The following is a 15,050-nucleotide window of genomic DNA, read 5'->3' on the forward strand; positions in this document are numbered from 1 at the left end:
CAAACGTTGAACTTTTTGGAAGGCGTGTGTCTCATCACATCTGGCATAAAAGTAACGGCACATTTCAGAAAAAGAACATCATAGCAAGAGTAAAATATGGTGGTGGTAGTGTGATGGTCTGGGGATGTTTTGCTCCTTTAGAACCTGGAAGACTTGCTGTGGTAAATGAACATTCTGGAAAAGAGTGTCTGTTTGTCACCTCAATCTAAAATGTGGCTGAATTACAACAATTCTGCAAAGTTGAGTGGGCCAAAAGTCTTCCACAGCTGCTCTAAGAGACTCATTGCAAGTGATCACAAACACTTGATTGCAGTTGTTGCTGCTAAGGGTGGTTTATAATTGGAAGTGTAATTTAAAAAAACTGCATTTTAATGACGTAAGCTACTAAAAGAAATGAGATGAATTCCACAAATGGCCCCCCAACCACACATTGGACACCCCTGATATGGTAAATGAACCCATGGATTCTACTGTCTACCAAAACATCCTGAAAAAGAATGTCTCTTTGTCACCTCAATCGGAAATGTGGCTGAATTACAACAATTCTGCAAAGTTGAGTGGGCTAAAAGTCTTCCACAGCTGCTCTAAGAGACTCATTGCAAGTTATCACAAACACTTGATTGCAGTTGTTGCTGCTAAGGGTGGTTTATAATTGGAAGAGTCATTTAAAAACTGCATTGTAATGACGCAAGCTATTAAAGAATATTAGATGAATTCCACAAATGGCCCCCCAACCACACTTTGGACACCGCTGATACTGTATATGGAGGTAAAAATCTACTACGCTTCTAAGTAGCAATATGAATAGCATTTTGAATTAATAATCAGCAAAGTGTTTATGATTTTCTTTGTTCAGCTGTTCTCTACACAAAGTGTTATTTTCAAGACGGCAGCCAGTTATTACCGGGTTTGTTATTGGATCTCCACCATATTGTTTTTGAACCCGCTGCGCACTTTCACTTTCGCTATGACACACACAGCTGCACAGGGCAACTAATCAGAGAGCCACAATCCCGCTTCGTACCGCCGCCCCTTTTCAGCTATAAAACGCGTCGACAGCGTTTCCTTTCTCCTCAAGGTTAGTCTTCGACCACAACAAAATAAAGAAGCCTTTCGACATGGGAGGTGAGTATCTGCGCATGCTTGACATGATTTATTACTTCCTGCTTCTTGTTGAATTTTAAATGCGTCACAGTTGGCAAAAACAGCATAAAATACTGTATTTTAAGCCTTTAAGCCTTTATTAAACCTTTTTATGGAAGTGGCAAACGAGCTACAAGACACGTTAAACATATAAAGTAACATTATTCGTTCTGAATCTGCAGTGTTGGATTTGTGCATTGAATACTAACACATAGCAAAATGTCTAATACTATATAAGATCATGGGTTTTAGTCTGGTATTTGGCAATGTGGAAATATGTACAACACTTTAATTTGGGTTGTGGAGTGTGTCTGATGGAGCACAGAAAAAAAGAACATTGGGAACGTTTAACATTTATTGGTGTTGATGAACTCAATTGATTCACTATTCTTTTTCAACAGCCTCTCCATCTACCCCAGCGAGTAAGTTTTTTTTTATATTTCATTTTTTAAATATGCACAGTATATATAAATGGTGTGTACTTATAAAGCAGCATTTTTGATATCACAATCCAAATTGTGGTTTTCAGAGTGTGACAACAGTGAGCCTCCCACCTTTCAGGGCTTGAAGTCATAAACATTTCTTCCAACATTACATAAAATCAGTAAAAATACTTCATTCATTCATTCATTTTCTACCGCTTATCCGCTATGGTATCCGAGGGTCGCAATGGGTGCTGGAGCCTATCTTAGTTGTCTTAGGGCGAGAGGCGGGGTACACCCTGGACTGGTCGCCAGCCAATCACAGGGCACATATAGACAAACAACCATTCACACTCACATTCATACCTATGGACAATTTGGAGTCTCCAATTAACTTAGCATGTTTTTGGAATGTGGTAGGAAACCCGGAGAAAACCCACACATGCACGGCGAGAACATGCAAACTCATAAAAATACTTAAAAAGTAAAAAAAAATTACAACATGAGTTGGGTCATGTCATCAAATTGACGTGTGAATGGGTAATAATAATAATAACAATGGGTATGTTTTGTGACATTGTTTTCAATATAGGGGTGTTAACTCATGTCTAGAGGGCTTTAAAACTGTTACAAAGTGTACATATACAGAAGGTCTGTGCTCTAACTACAAAAGTATTCCATTTACAAAGAAGGAATCCTACTTCACGGAAATTGACTTATCACAGTGGTCTGGCACCAATTTTTTTGTGATAACCGAGGGATTACTGTAAAATAACAGGGAGCGCTAAATCCTTCTGTGGCAGTCCCAAAATCATCTGTGGCGGGCCGTCACAAATAAATAAAAAAAATGTGTGGCAAACCCTGTCATAGCTCAAGCCATTTTTTGATGAATGCTAATGAATAAACATGAACGTTCATCTGCTCAGGACAGACGGGTTTCCTTTGGGCAACAGATGGCAAAAAATATACACCACTAACTTATAATTCTGGGCTACTATAGGTGGTCTGCTTTTTCCGCCCCCTGCTGGGACAACAATTGGTTATGGCATGAACCCCAATGCTGCGAGTATGTTAACCACTCTTCAACCAGCATCACCACTGTCTGGAACTGGGATGGTGGCGACTGGGCTAGCAGGAGCAGGAGCAGCAGCAGGTACGGTACACCACGGATACCTCACGTGCACCGTCTACGCTGATGTAGTATGACGTATGCTCCGTCTCATGTCCAAGTCCTGTCTACACACTGCATATATATTTACATGGTGTAAATTGGTGTGTTAGTTAGTTATAACATTAAACTCAAAAGTAAAGTACCGTATTTTCCGGAATATAATTCACATTTTTTTTCAAAGGGTGGCTGTTCCTGCGACTTATACTCCAGAGTGACTTATAAATGAAAAAACTCTTTATGTTACATGAACACTGGACACCTTTACTGTTAATGTTTATTTTTTGTGTAGCTGAATAACCATTGTGTTAGCATATCTTACACCTATTCAGCCTGTTCTCTATTCTTTTATTAATGTTAGAACTTGCCTTCCAAGAGGACGTAATGTCAGTTTTGGTCAATAGTTTGTAGAATAAATTATACTCCAGTGCGACTTATAGTCCAGAAAATACGGTACATCATAAATCCTACCCTGGATTCCAAAGGGTTGATGCATATTGGAAGATAGTCATGTAAAATTTATATATATTATATTTATATCGGGTCTAGATGTCTTTACTCATCTGTATACACCAGTCATTATTTGCACTATGACCCATTTATCATTGCACTAAAATTAATATATCTGCTCCTGCATATGCTCCTGTGCAATACTATGTGTGTATTTTGGATATCTTGTATATATCTTGTTAAATTGTCTTTTTTACTCTACTTTATATACTTTTTTTGTTTTTTTAAACTTGCCTACTGCACTGAAAGGAGAAGCTCTCCAATTTTGTTGTACATCTTGTATGATGACAATAAAGGCCATTCCATTCCATTCCATAGTATAACATCTTCCACTCTCGCTGATCTTTCACTCTTTGACCAGTGAACACACCACAGACTCTCCTTTATATGCTGTATATTTGACTTTGAAAATCCTTACTAGATAGCATTCTTGCCGTCATGCTCATATTTATCTACAAGAACTAGGAGGTTGGAGGTACTTTTTTGTTGATCTGGTATCTGTAATTGATGTCCTTCTCCATCTACGTACATCTTTGTCCTGCTCTAAGTGTTCTAAAGTGTCCCATCTCATTTTAGGTTCAGGTGCTGCTTCTGCTGCTGCTCCTGTCGCCGGCCATGTGGTGAGACTCTTCTTCTGAGTTGTCGGAAAGGAGTGTTCTGAGGCTGTTATTTCACATGCTACATGGTTCAAAAGGACCAATATGCATTTCAATCAAGCTAGATGGATTCAGTGTTACCTACAGGAGCTAAAGTGTTGAAGTCCTCCAATAAATGAAGTGACTGAAGTATTTGTGTGCCAGACTCTTGCTTGCAGCATTGCCAGATGAACAGAACAATTAAATCCCTTAAATCCACATTCTCTGTTTTGTAAACTGCGATGCATCCCCAAATGTTCTCATTTGGATTTAGATTGGGGGAACACAGGATGATCCATAAGAGTGACATAATGTTGAAAAACCCAGTCATTAGCACACAGATGACTACCTTCAGTCATGAGGGACGCATGAACCCTGCAACATCTACACATAGCCAACTGCCGTTTGACGCCCCTGCACTACCTGAAGCTCCTGAAGAGAAAAGCAACGCAGATCATGATACCGCCCCCCTCCCCCACCGACTCTGCAATAAGAGTTGCAAATAATTGAAAAGAGTCTCCGAGAAATGAAAGTGTTGTACGTGCATAGAAGAAGGTTTCACGGGCGGCTGAAGTCAACATAAATAATTGTGTCAGAAGTTGAACCCTCCTGACCTTCTTTCGCTTCCTTGTAAGGACTTGTTGTTCTCACAGTGGTGGCAGCTTCTGGGCTTCAGTCCAGTTCTTTCTGTTAGTAGCTCAAACTGGAACCACTCAAATGCATGACACCCCCCCCCACCCACACCCACACCACTAAGAACAAATTCAAGGGTTAGGTTAAGGTATCTGTAAAAAAAAAACATCCAGAAAAAGCTTATCAGGAAAAGACACAAAACATGACATATGGTATTTAATGTATTTATCAACCTTTGACCATCCATCATCTTCCTTGCTAGCAGTCACTCTAATTCAAAGTCAATAATAGTTCAAACAATAATAAATACAGCTGATTAAATCCAACCCTGCTACCAGTGATGTGTGTTTATAACACTACTATCTGATGTTGGGTTTAGCAGGGACTTCCAGAGGGACTTTCCACAGTGTGTGTGTGTGTGTGTGTGTGTGTGTTCTGATTGGTTACAGATTAAACTTTGCATTGAGGACATTCATGGGGACTTCTGTGTGTGTGTGCTTGGTGGAAGTATAGCGGATACAGCTGGAGCATACTTGACAATATTTCTATTTCATTCATTCGTTCATTGTGCAATATCTGATCAACTTCCATGTGCAATATTAAGGGCCCTAAATGCAATATACTAAGTTCTATGTGAAGTATTTCCATAATGCCTCATATTAACTCTCTAACAAGATCTCAGTGTATAGACTGGTCATATATCTCATCTCCTTTCATATTATCTACATACTGTATTGTATATAACTCTGGGAAAAAATGTTGATTTTGTTAATACTTGGGTTGTTTATATTGGTTATTTTTATATATTGTGTATTTTGTACTGCTTAACTGATTCTGTACTCTTGCTGCTGTGCAATGCAAATTTCCCCACTGAGGGACGAATAAAGGCATATTTTAGTCTCTTAATCTAATCTCTCACCATGTGTGTGTGGGTTTTCTCTGGGTAGCCCACATTCCCAAAACATGCTAAGTTAATTGGTGACTCCAAATTATCCATAGGTATGAATGTGAGTGTGAATGGTTGTTTGTCTATATGTGTCCAGTGATTGGCTGGCCACCAGTCCTGGGTGAAAACAGACAGTTGGGATAGGCTCCAGCATACCCCCGGTGATTCTAGTGTGAATAAGCGGCATAGAAAATGGATGGATGGCCTGCTGTGCTTTGTTTGCAGGCCCATAATAAGAACACAATTCAGGTTTACTTCATTTCAACAGCACTTTCACAGTAACAAACTGCAAAAATATTGTCAATTCTACTTAAATTCTGACTTGTGCTGGGTTATTTCCTGAGAGATAAGTGTTTTGTCTTGTCTTGTCCATCTTCTCTAAGACTTTTCTTAATAGCACAGGGCTCTACACACAGCACAGGGAGGGGCGACCATAAAGTTATTCCATGATATTTACTAGCCATGTATCTGTCGAGTGGGGACAGGTTTATTCAACAGCCCACAAGCACTATCAGAGCCAGAAATAACCATTTTATTCACACGGTTTGTATTCAATTTTTCACACAAAAAATGTGCATTTTATTTACTCTTTGCCCTCCACACACAAAAGAAGAACTGGAATACAGATTTCTTGAAAATAAACTGACATTTAAAATAGACACCAGGGAGTAAAACAGTGGCTTAATACACAGCAGCCGTAGCTTCAAGGGGAAAACCTCGGAGTCATCGACGATGGTGGACTCAGTGATGGACCTACAATGAGATGTCACACTTTAGAATTCTAAGAGAAGGAACACATTTCCTGTGACTGTAAGAGCGTAGAGAGTGAATGGTCACCACAAGACCACGTAACGAGGTACCTGGCGGCAATGAGAGGCCAGTGGGGTCTAGAGCAGGGCTCGGTTGGGGATAACCAATTGTCGCCCCAGCAGGAGGTATGTGTGCCATAAAACCTCCTGGGTTTCCTGTCAATTGGAGGGACACAATGTGATTTTTCACCTTATGCTACAATATTAACATTGAAATGAAATATAATCTTACCTGTAGGGGCAGAAGGGCCTGATGAAAAAGGAAAGAAGACTTGATTAATTTTGTTTACTGTATTTAAAAGATGACTTATATTTGTAGAGAAATGTCTGTCATGGTTTTTTTTTTATTGTCTGCAAAGATTTTAAAGACACCACAGCTCCCATGTCATCTTTTGGGTGCGCTATGACAACATTCATTCATTCATTTTCTACCGCTTATCCTCATGAGGGTCGCGGGGGTGCTGGAGCCTATCCCAGCTGACTTATACAGGAGTACAAGCAAAATTATGCAATCATCCGTCCATACATATACAACATACTATGCAGTGAGACAAGGGGTGACAGGACGGGATGATTGGGCGGTGAAGGGGGGGAGGAAGCGGGGGACAACACTCGGAGAGGGGAGGGGAAAAAAACAACAACTCCAAACTAGACTCTTAATGAAGGAGTACAGTGTGGGACTGTTAAAAAAATGGCACAGGGCACATATAGACAAACAACCATTCACACTCACATTCATACCTATGGACAATTTGGAGTTTTTGGAACTTTGGAATGTGGGAGGAAACCGGAGTACTCGGAGAAAACCCACGCATGCACGGGGAGAAAATAAACTGCACAGGCAAACTCCACACAGAGATGATAACATACATATAATATGTATAATATAATAAGTTGCAAACATGATCTTTTAAATGCTGCCTGTCATTTATCAACCATTGTATTTACGTATATGTTCAGTCAAAATTACAGTACATATTTGCTCATGTCTAAAGTGTAATCATAGAATAAATAGTAAAAGTTACTCACCGGCTCCCATGATTTTTTTTGAATTTGGGTTTTAAGTCAAGCGTTGAGTGATGCCAAGTGTTGGTTTGAAAAGCCAACCAGTTGGGAGCTTTTATGTCTGAGGAGAGGGACTGGTGTGAGCCCCTCTGATTGGCTGCCGATCACTTGACAAGAAAAAGGCCACTTGTGGGTGGAGGCGCATTGCAAGGCCAAAGTCGAGACAACCGATACTTGCAACGCGGAAGAGGCTTTCACTTTCTTCTTATCTGAACTTTAGTGTGTTTTTGACCTCATTACTGCGTCCTGGTCCCAGAACTGAAATGAAGGCTGTTGTGGTGTAAAAAGGTCTGCATGTCCTTTGCTTTATGGACTTTGAGCAGTGACAAAGCAAATTAGTATAACATCTGATAATATATCTCATTAAGAATGAATTATTGTTGTTTTATAAATGGGATGTGAAAGTTGTTCCATGCAAATAAGTAAGCAAATAAGTAAGCAAATAAGTAAGTGTCTGAAATGTTGATGATGTGAAACTAATGATGATGATCAAGGAAGAAATAGGATATCATTTAAAAAGTGCTAACTACTATGAGTTGTTGCTTCACTGCAACACTTTTTTGTTTCTTTACTTTATTACTTTACTTTATTACTTTACTTTATTATTTATTTACTTTATTTGCCTTTTATTTAACCTACAAATGTGTCAGATCATTTTGCCTGACCCTGTATAAATTTACATGGATTCCTCATTTACTGATATCATATTTTCGTAGTTAGAGCGTAGAAAACCCGTTTATGACCTTTTCTAAACACGGTTCTTAACAGTATTATATGTTAATAATCGTTATTTGAGAGACGTTACTGCAGAGAGTAGAGAGCAGGACAGTGGAGAAGATCATTCTCCACATTATTATTTATTATTATAAGGGAGCGGCGCAGACCTCACAGCTAGGAGACCAGGGTTCAATTCCACCCTCGGCCATCTCTGTGTGGAGTTTGCATGTTCTCCCCGTGCATACGTGGGTTTTCTCCGGGTACTCCGGTTTCCTCCCACATTCCAAAAACATGCTAGGTTAATTGGCGACTCCAAATTGTCCATAGGTATGAATGTGAGTGTGAATGGTTGTTTGTCTATATGTGCCCTGTGATTGGCTGGCCACCAATCCAGGGTGAAAACAGACAGTTGGGATAGGCTCCAGCATACCACTGCGATTCTAGTGTGAATTAACGGCATAGAAAATGAATGGGTGGCCTGCTGTGCTTTGTTTGCAGGCCCATAATAAGAACACAATTCAGGTTTACTTCATTTCAACAGCACTTTCACAGTAACAAACTGCAAAAATATTGTCAATCCTATCTATCTGTCCATCTGTCTATCTGACTATCTATCATCTATCTATCATTAGATGTTAGCGTTCTGAGGTCCTTGCATTAGTGCACTGTAGAAAAAAAATTCTTACACACACACACACATTAGGGGAGTTACATTTTATTCTTTCCAAGGGTGCTGCGTTGGAGCATTTCAAATGGTTTGACATGGTTCAAGATGGTCCTTCAAGACTCACAAGATAGTCGCTGCAATGCCTAAAATGAAAAGGCAGAGCACATTAAAAACTCATATCTAAATTCATGTTCCAGTATTTGTTCAGCTGTCCGTCAGTCATGTACCTGCTGCCGTTGCAGTGGCTGCTGCCGTTGCAGTGCTACTGGTCACCGCGACAGCAGCGGCGACCGTAATAGCGGGTGCAACAATCACTGCAGCTGGGCCTGCATAGGAAATCATAGGATATAATAACAATATTGATAGGAAATGCTCAAGAACGACATCCATTGACTTGAGACAGCGTGTCATTTGTTTATGTTGGAACATCTCTGTGTGGAGTTTACATGTGCATGTGTACGTATACTGTATACTGTATACTGTATACTGTATACTGTATGTCTCCTGTGATTGAGTAGTCGAGGATATACCTCGTTTTTCACCCAAAGTCACAGAAATTCCGTAAAAGATAAAAACGTATAAACTAATCTCAATCCTAATGAGGTATGACAGCGGTATTAAAAACTATAAGGATGGTTCTTTTGTGTTGGAAAAAGTCGTACCTGAAACTGCACCAACAAAAAGTAAGAAAACTGAAAAACAAAACAGACAGGAGTTTTAATTTTCAATGCAATATTCAATTTGTTCACGCTAGTTGTCATAGTCGTTTCATAGTTTTTCATTTTTTGTCATTTTGCCAAAATACCACACATCAATGCAAATAATACAATACAACAATACAATAAGAAACATACTCTAAAAGCAATACCTGACAGTGTCGGTCAAAAGTGAGTATTATAATCTGTGTAAAGGAGGGAATTACCTCTGAAAAGGCTCATGAATGATAATAGTTACTCACGGAGTCCCATTTTGTCTTTCTGTGCTTATCTTCGTCTGGATACAATGCTTGTATGACCCAACAATGCTGTGTTTGTCCCAACAAGAAAGTTGTTGGATTTATAGGCAGGACAACATTATGCAATCAAAGTGATGTTAATCACTTTGAAATGTAATTTGAAATCCAAGTGACATCTTATTGGCTGAACAGGACTGTCAATCAAGTCTTTGGTTTCATTTAATGAGAAACGAAAGTGTTGACAGGAAAAGGATGGGAGGGGTCATTATTGAGGAGAATCATTCAACTCATGTTAAATGACAAACCAATTAATCAAAAATAAAAAAACATGTCTTTATTATAAAACTAACAAGAGAGAATATGTCTAGCACTGTCGGACATGAATAATTACATACAATGTTTATCATTTTAAAAACAATTGTGTAAAATGTCTCAAATTCAGTTTAGCATGGGAAGTAAAGCTAGGTTGATGGTGTGTTGTCATAACTAGATAAATATTTAGTTTTCAATAATTGTACATGTTCCCATGTAGTCACCACAGGCAACAAGAAAAAAAACTGTAACAGCAAAAACCTGACTAGAAGAATCATGAAAGCTCATAAAAGACTGAACGAGTTAACTGAACTATCCTTGGCAGGAAAAAGTGGCAAGAAGCACAAGTGACTTCTTATTGGCTGGAGAGGACTGTCAATCAAGGGTTGGGTTTCATTTCACAGGAAACGAAAGTGATTACAGGAAAAGGATGGGAGGGGGACAATAACTATATACGGTGTTTATCATTTTTAGTGCAGTTCAGCACGAGCAGTAAAGGTAAACGCTGTTGTGTTATCATAACTATAAAAAAACTATGGCAGCAAAAACCTGAGAAGCACCGCCCTTAAAGGCCGTTCATGAAGCGAACCGAACTTCCCCGATTGGCCAGGAACACAAGTGACTTTTTATTGGCTGGATAAAACAGTCAATCGAGCATTTAGGTTTCGTTTCTCAAGAAATGAAACTGTTCACAGAAAAAGGTTGGTGGGGGCCACTGGGTTGAGTAGACGTTCTATTTAGACTACATATTTCCACTCATGCATTTGGTTTAGATGGGTGAATGATTAACATGGACATCAGGTTATATCAACTTAAATAAACACATTTCTAAATGCATAAGTTAAACCATGAGGTGATCTGCTGTAGCAGAAGATGATAATGGATTTCATGAATATAGCACTTTTTATGATACCTCAACTACTTTACACTGCGTTATTTATTAACTTATAAACATATACGTATATTGTATATGGAACATATGATTGACCTCATTGGATGGCTGGAATCAATATTTAGTTGACCAGTTCTATCAACACCTTGAGACCATGAGTATTCATTTTGATTCAACACTGTTTCACCAAAGTGTTTAGTGTATGATTAGCATATGTGTATGTGCAGTTTTAACCCATTTTCTATTTGTTTCCAGTGCATCTTTTGGAACAATATAGTACTTAGTAGCTGTAGGCCTGTATCATCCCAAAACTTTGTAATTGAGCCTTGATCGTGACCTTTCAGTTTAAACTAAAACCATGTGGATATGTAACTAAAGCCTCATATCAATGTTTTGCACTTTGGAACATTCTTGCACACACACACACACACACACACATGTGTGACATTTTATTCACAAAAATATCACACATACACTGCAACCGTAACATTTCCATTCATATTATTTGGACATAACTTAGGCTTGACATCTGTTTCACATTAACATGAATAATGGCACCAAAGGTGGTGAAAATCCTAACAATTGAAATAGGAGACATGTTTTAGGATGGTCCTTCGGTGGTCAAGGATTCAGAAGAGAGCCATCACCAAGCCTGCGACAGGTGCAGTAGCAGCAGCACTCGCACCAGCTGAACCTAAAATGAGATGTCACACTTTAGATCAGTGTTTCCCACTGATCCTAGGCACATATTTCGATATTAGAAACACCTACTAAAAAGACTTCCGCTATAGTTTACCCAATCCCAAGGACGTATTTATACGTCTTTTATTTTATTATTTTAAGAGGTGATGTAGGAGCATGGAGGAGAGTCGCGCGCAGAAGGTTAGGAACATTTTAACACATGCACACGCATGCACACACACGGTTTAGTTCCAAATGTTAAAACTGTAAATAGTTCTTCTTCTTTCTCTTTTGGCTTTTCCCTTCAGGGGTCGCCACAGCAAATCATTCTCTTCCATCCAACCCTGTCTTCCACATCTGTCTCTTCCACACCAACTACCCCTCATGTCCTCCTTCACTACATCCATAAACCTCCTCTTTCTCTCCTCTACGCCTCCTACCTGGCAGCATCCTTCTACCGATATATTCACTATCTCTCCTTTTGGACATGTCCCAACCATCTCAGTCTGGCCTTTCTGACTTTATCTTCAAGGCCTCAAACATGTAATGTCCCTCTGATGTACTCATTCCTGATCCTATCCATCCTGGTCACTCCCAATGAGAACCTCAGCATCCTCATCTCTGTATCCTCAAAACTGTAAATTGTTCATGGTGTTTTATATTTGTATATAAATTATCTGATTATATTGATGTACAACAAGGGTTGTGAACAACCCTTTTTGTGTTGTTTAGATATTTCAGACATCACAAATGCAACAAATTTGTTTGAAATGTATCAAAAAGCACAAAAAGCTGGTTTTCTCCCTATTTTAGACGTGAACTGATATCTTCCTGACACCTACCTATATAAATAGATATAATTGTATTTTTTTAAATGAAAGATAAGACACTAATCTTTCTTTTGGTAGGTTCCATGTTTATATAGCCATAGAACACAATATACTGTGTGCCTTGAAAAATCACTCAAAATTGTCTAAAATGTCTGGAATTTAATTAGTTAAAATATCTGTGTGCATGTGGACGTGGCCTCAATATACTGTACCTGCTACTGCCGCTGTGCCTGTTAACAGTCCAGCATTGGCCACTGCGGTCACTCCCACTGCAGCAGAGTAACCAATCGTTGCAAGAGCAACAGGGGCAAAAAACAAAACCCCTCCTGGTGAAAAGCAAGAAAACACCAAAAATCACAGTCACTAACTCTTGAGCATAACTGGCTGTCATTCACATAAACCAGGGGTCTCTAACTCACGGCCAACGGGCCACTTGCGACCTGCAGAGTCACATTCTTTGTGGGGTACCCGGAGGTTAGATTCCCAGCCCTACTCCCAATACTTGATTCAGCCCAGTCTTCCTCAGACTCTACCCCCAGCAGCCTCCGGGTAAATTCAGTTCAAGACCCCCGGCATAAAAAGTAACAACGCATCATTAAACTTGTGATAAAATGTATTATGTATATGTCTAATATACTGATAATGCTTACCTGCCGCACCTGCTGTACCTGCTGCAACTGCGAGTGCTGTGACTGCAACATAAGAGGGGGCAAATTTTCATAAAACACAGTCAATCTCCAAATACTGTCACTTTAATTTACGATGAAGTTCAGTTCAAGTATATTACACTACATGTATACATTCCAAAAATAAAATAAAAATAAAATCCACATTCAATGCGAATGAGACAGAAAAAAAGTGTTGGAGAAAACATACTGTAACATGAGCACCATATTAATGTTCCTACTACATGACTAGTCACACAAGGTCATTTGTATGCTGGACTTGGGTTTGATTTACCCTCCTTTTTGCCAGCATTATTATTGTTAACTCTATGTAACAGTGCAGTACTTAACTTGCTCATACAGTATTATTATAGTAATGTGGTTATTATTATTATAGTATTATGGTGCCATGGAGAGATATGTTCCGGGTGGGGAAGGAAAATGTGTGACGGACAGAAAGTGACGGAGAAAAACAGCATGATGCAGTTAGTAGTGGCGTGGATTACGGCCGCGACATAGCCCTTGTAGGAATTGTTGCTTTTTGGACCTTAATAAAAAAACCGACAGTTGTTCCGCCTATCTGAGTCTTACGTATACAGTAAGGTGAAATTAACTAGATTTCTTTCTAAATGATTAAAGATCTACAATTAAAAAGCTGAATTGCAACATATACTCACGCAGTCCCATTTGGTCTTAGTGTTGTGACAAAAGACTCGTCAAGATGGTTCTGAACGTCACAGAGATCGCCGTTATTGAATGTGTCTTTCTGCTAAAATGCCGAAGAGACATGTGCGAATCATGAACGAACCGTTAATAACGAGGGCTCGTTAGCTCGTTCACTCGCTCGCAACCCCCGCCTCCTGTTACTTGGCTCAGATCAACTCCTCTTTCCTCGTCTTGGCCGAGATGAATCACGGGTACTCGTTACCAGTGAGTCAGTGAGACCGACTCATCTCACGCATTCGAGACTCGTGTTTTATTTATTGAAAGAGTATCACTGATTGATTTTAATGAGTATATCATAATAACCCGAGTCAGTAAAAGGAATGGATTTACATAATCAGAATGCCGTATTTTGACAAAGAGGTGGGGAAATTTGACTCAAACAGTCTGATTGGCTGAACACGTCATCGATGGGCGTTAATTAGGTTGCAGCCTTGGTCCTCTGCTCTTCTCTATGTTTACCAATGATAAAATAGCACACCTATAACAATGTATGCAGATGATGCTACATTATAAAAACTAATAATGTAAATATTCGAAGGGGAAATATATTATTAAATAATCTTTCTCACACTGTACTAGTATAAAGCCTAAAATCTTGCATTTTAAATTATTTCTACTCATCAAAGACACAGCCACTCTACTGGACAGTAAATAGATGACAATAATAGTGAAATAAATGGGCTGCCACTCGGTAGAATAGGTTGCCTTGGTTGGTCCTTAAGTGAATCAAATGATACAAGGCGTTTTCAAAATAATATCAGTGATAATAATGAATAATGATATTAAATATCATTTTATTAGCAAAAACATTACACACTAAAACTTACACTGCTATAGTAACATTCCCATTCACGTAAATCCATCTAGACACACAGGTTAAGATTGCCATCTAGTGGAGGGACATTTCATTGTTCTGCCTGTCACTACTACAATCCCTTCAACACATAAGGAAGAACGAGCATGTGTTCTTGCCATATAAAACGATGTAAATAAATAAGCATTGCTCACAAATATTTCATAATGTCACAACTGCACTGGAATAATAAACGATATGGCGGGGTACAGTGAGCATCTTTAAGCTAGTGAGGGCAGAAGAGGTCGCCAAATCCATCTACATAATAACTAAATCATACATATAATTACTGGTTTTAGGGAAACTCCTCAATAGTTGTCAGTGTACCTCATCTCAAAAGTCGTTAGAGATTAAATTGTCTATTTATCTCAAATCAGATTTTATATTTGAGTGAGTCGCCTTTAAAAGAACCTGGCTGGTC

At 39.0% G+C, this 15,050-nt stretch overlaps 4 long non-coding RNA genes across 4 annotated transcripts; 1 reads left to right on the forward strand and 3 right to left on the reverse strand.

Annotated features, from left to right (window-relative positions):
- Positions 1-962: 962 nt before the first annotated feature.
- Positions 963-4,028, forward strand: LOC144901702 (uncharacterized). The gene is made up of 4 exons (XR_013629764.1): positions 963-1,125; positions 1,545-1,565; positions 2,566-2,718; positions 3,820-4,028. It is a non-coding gene; the product is annotated as an uncharacterized LOC144901702 (long non-coding RNA).
- A 1,940-nt stretch (positions 4,029-5,968) lies between these two features.
- LOC131139940 (uncharacterized) lies at positions 5,969-7,445 on the reverse strand. The gene is made up of 4 exons (XR_009132321.2): positions 7,296-7,445; positions 6,499-6,516; positions 6,318-6,422; positions 5,969-6,210 (listed from the first exon to the last, which is right to left on the reverse strand). It is a non-coding gene; the product is annotated as an uncharacterized LOC131139940 (long non-coding RNA).
- A 1,302-nt stretch (positions 7,446-8,747) lies between these two features.
- On the reverse strand, positions 8,748-9,806 carry LOC131139941 (uncharacterized). Its single transcript, XR_009132322.2, has 4 exons — positions 9,674-9,806; positions 9,378-9,407; positions 8,943-9,041; positions 8,748-8,858 (listed from the first exon to the last, which is right to left on the reverse strand). It is a non-coding gene; the product is annotated as an uncharacterized LOC131139941 (long non-coding RNA).
- A 1,504-nt stretch (positions 9,807-11,310) lies between these two features.
- On the reverse strand, positions 11,311-13,907 carry LOC131139939 (uncharacterized). The gene is made up of 4 exons (XR_013629798.1): positions 13,728-13,907; positions 13,036-13,077; positions 12,598-12,711; positions 11,311-11,568 (listed from the first exon to the last, which is right to left on the reverse strand). It is a non-coding gene; the product is annotated as an uncharacterized LOC131139939 (long non-coding RNA).
- Between the last annotated feature and the right edge of the window lie 1,143 nt (positions 13,908-15,050).

Source organism: Doryrhamphus excisus, linkage group LG14, assembly GCF_037039965.1.
Source record: "Doryrhamphus excisus strain RoL-2023G ecotype Guam linkage group LG14, RoL_Dexc_Guam_v1.1, whole genome shotgun sequence".
In the NCBI taxonomy this organism is placed as follows: Eukaryota; Metazoa; Chordata; class Actinopteri; order Syngnathiformes; family Syngnathidae; genus Doryrhamphus; species Doryrhamphus excisus.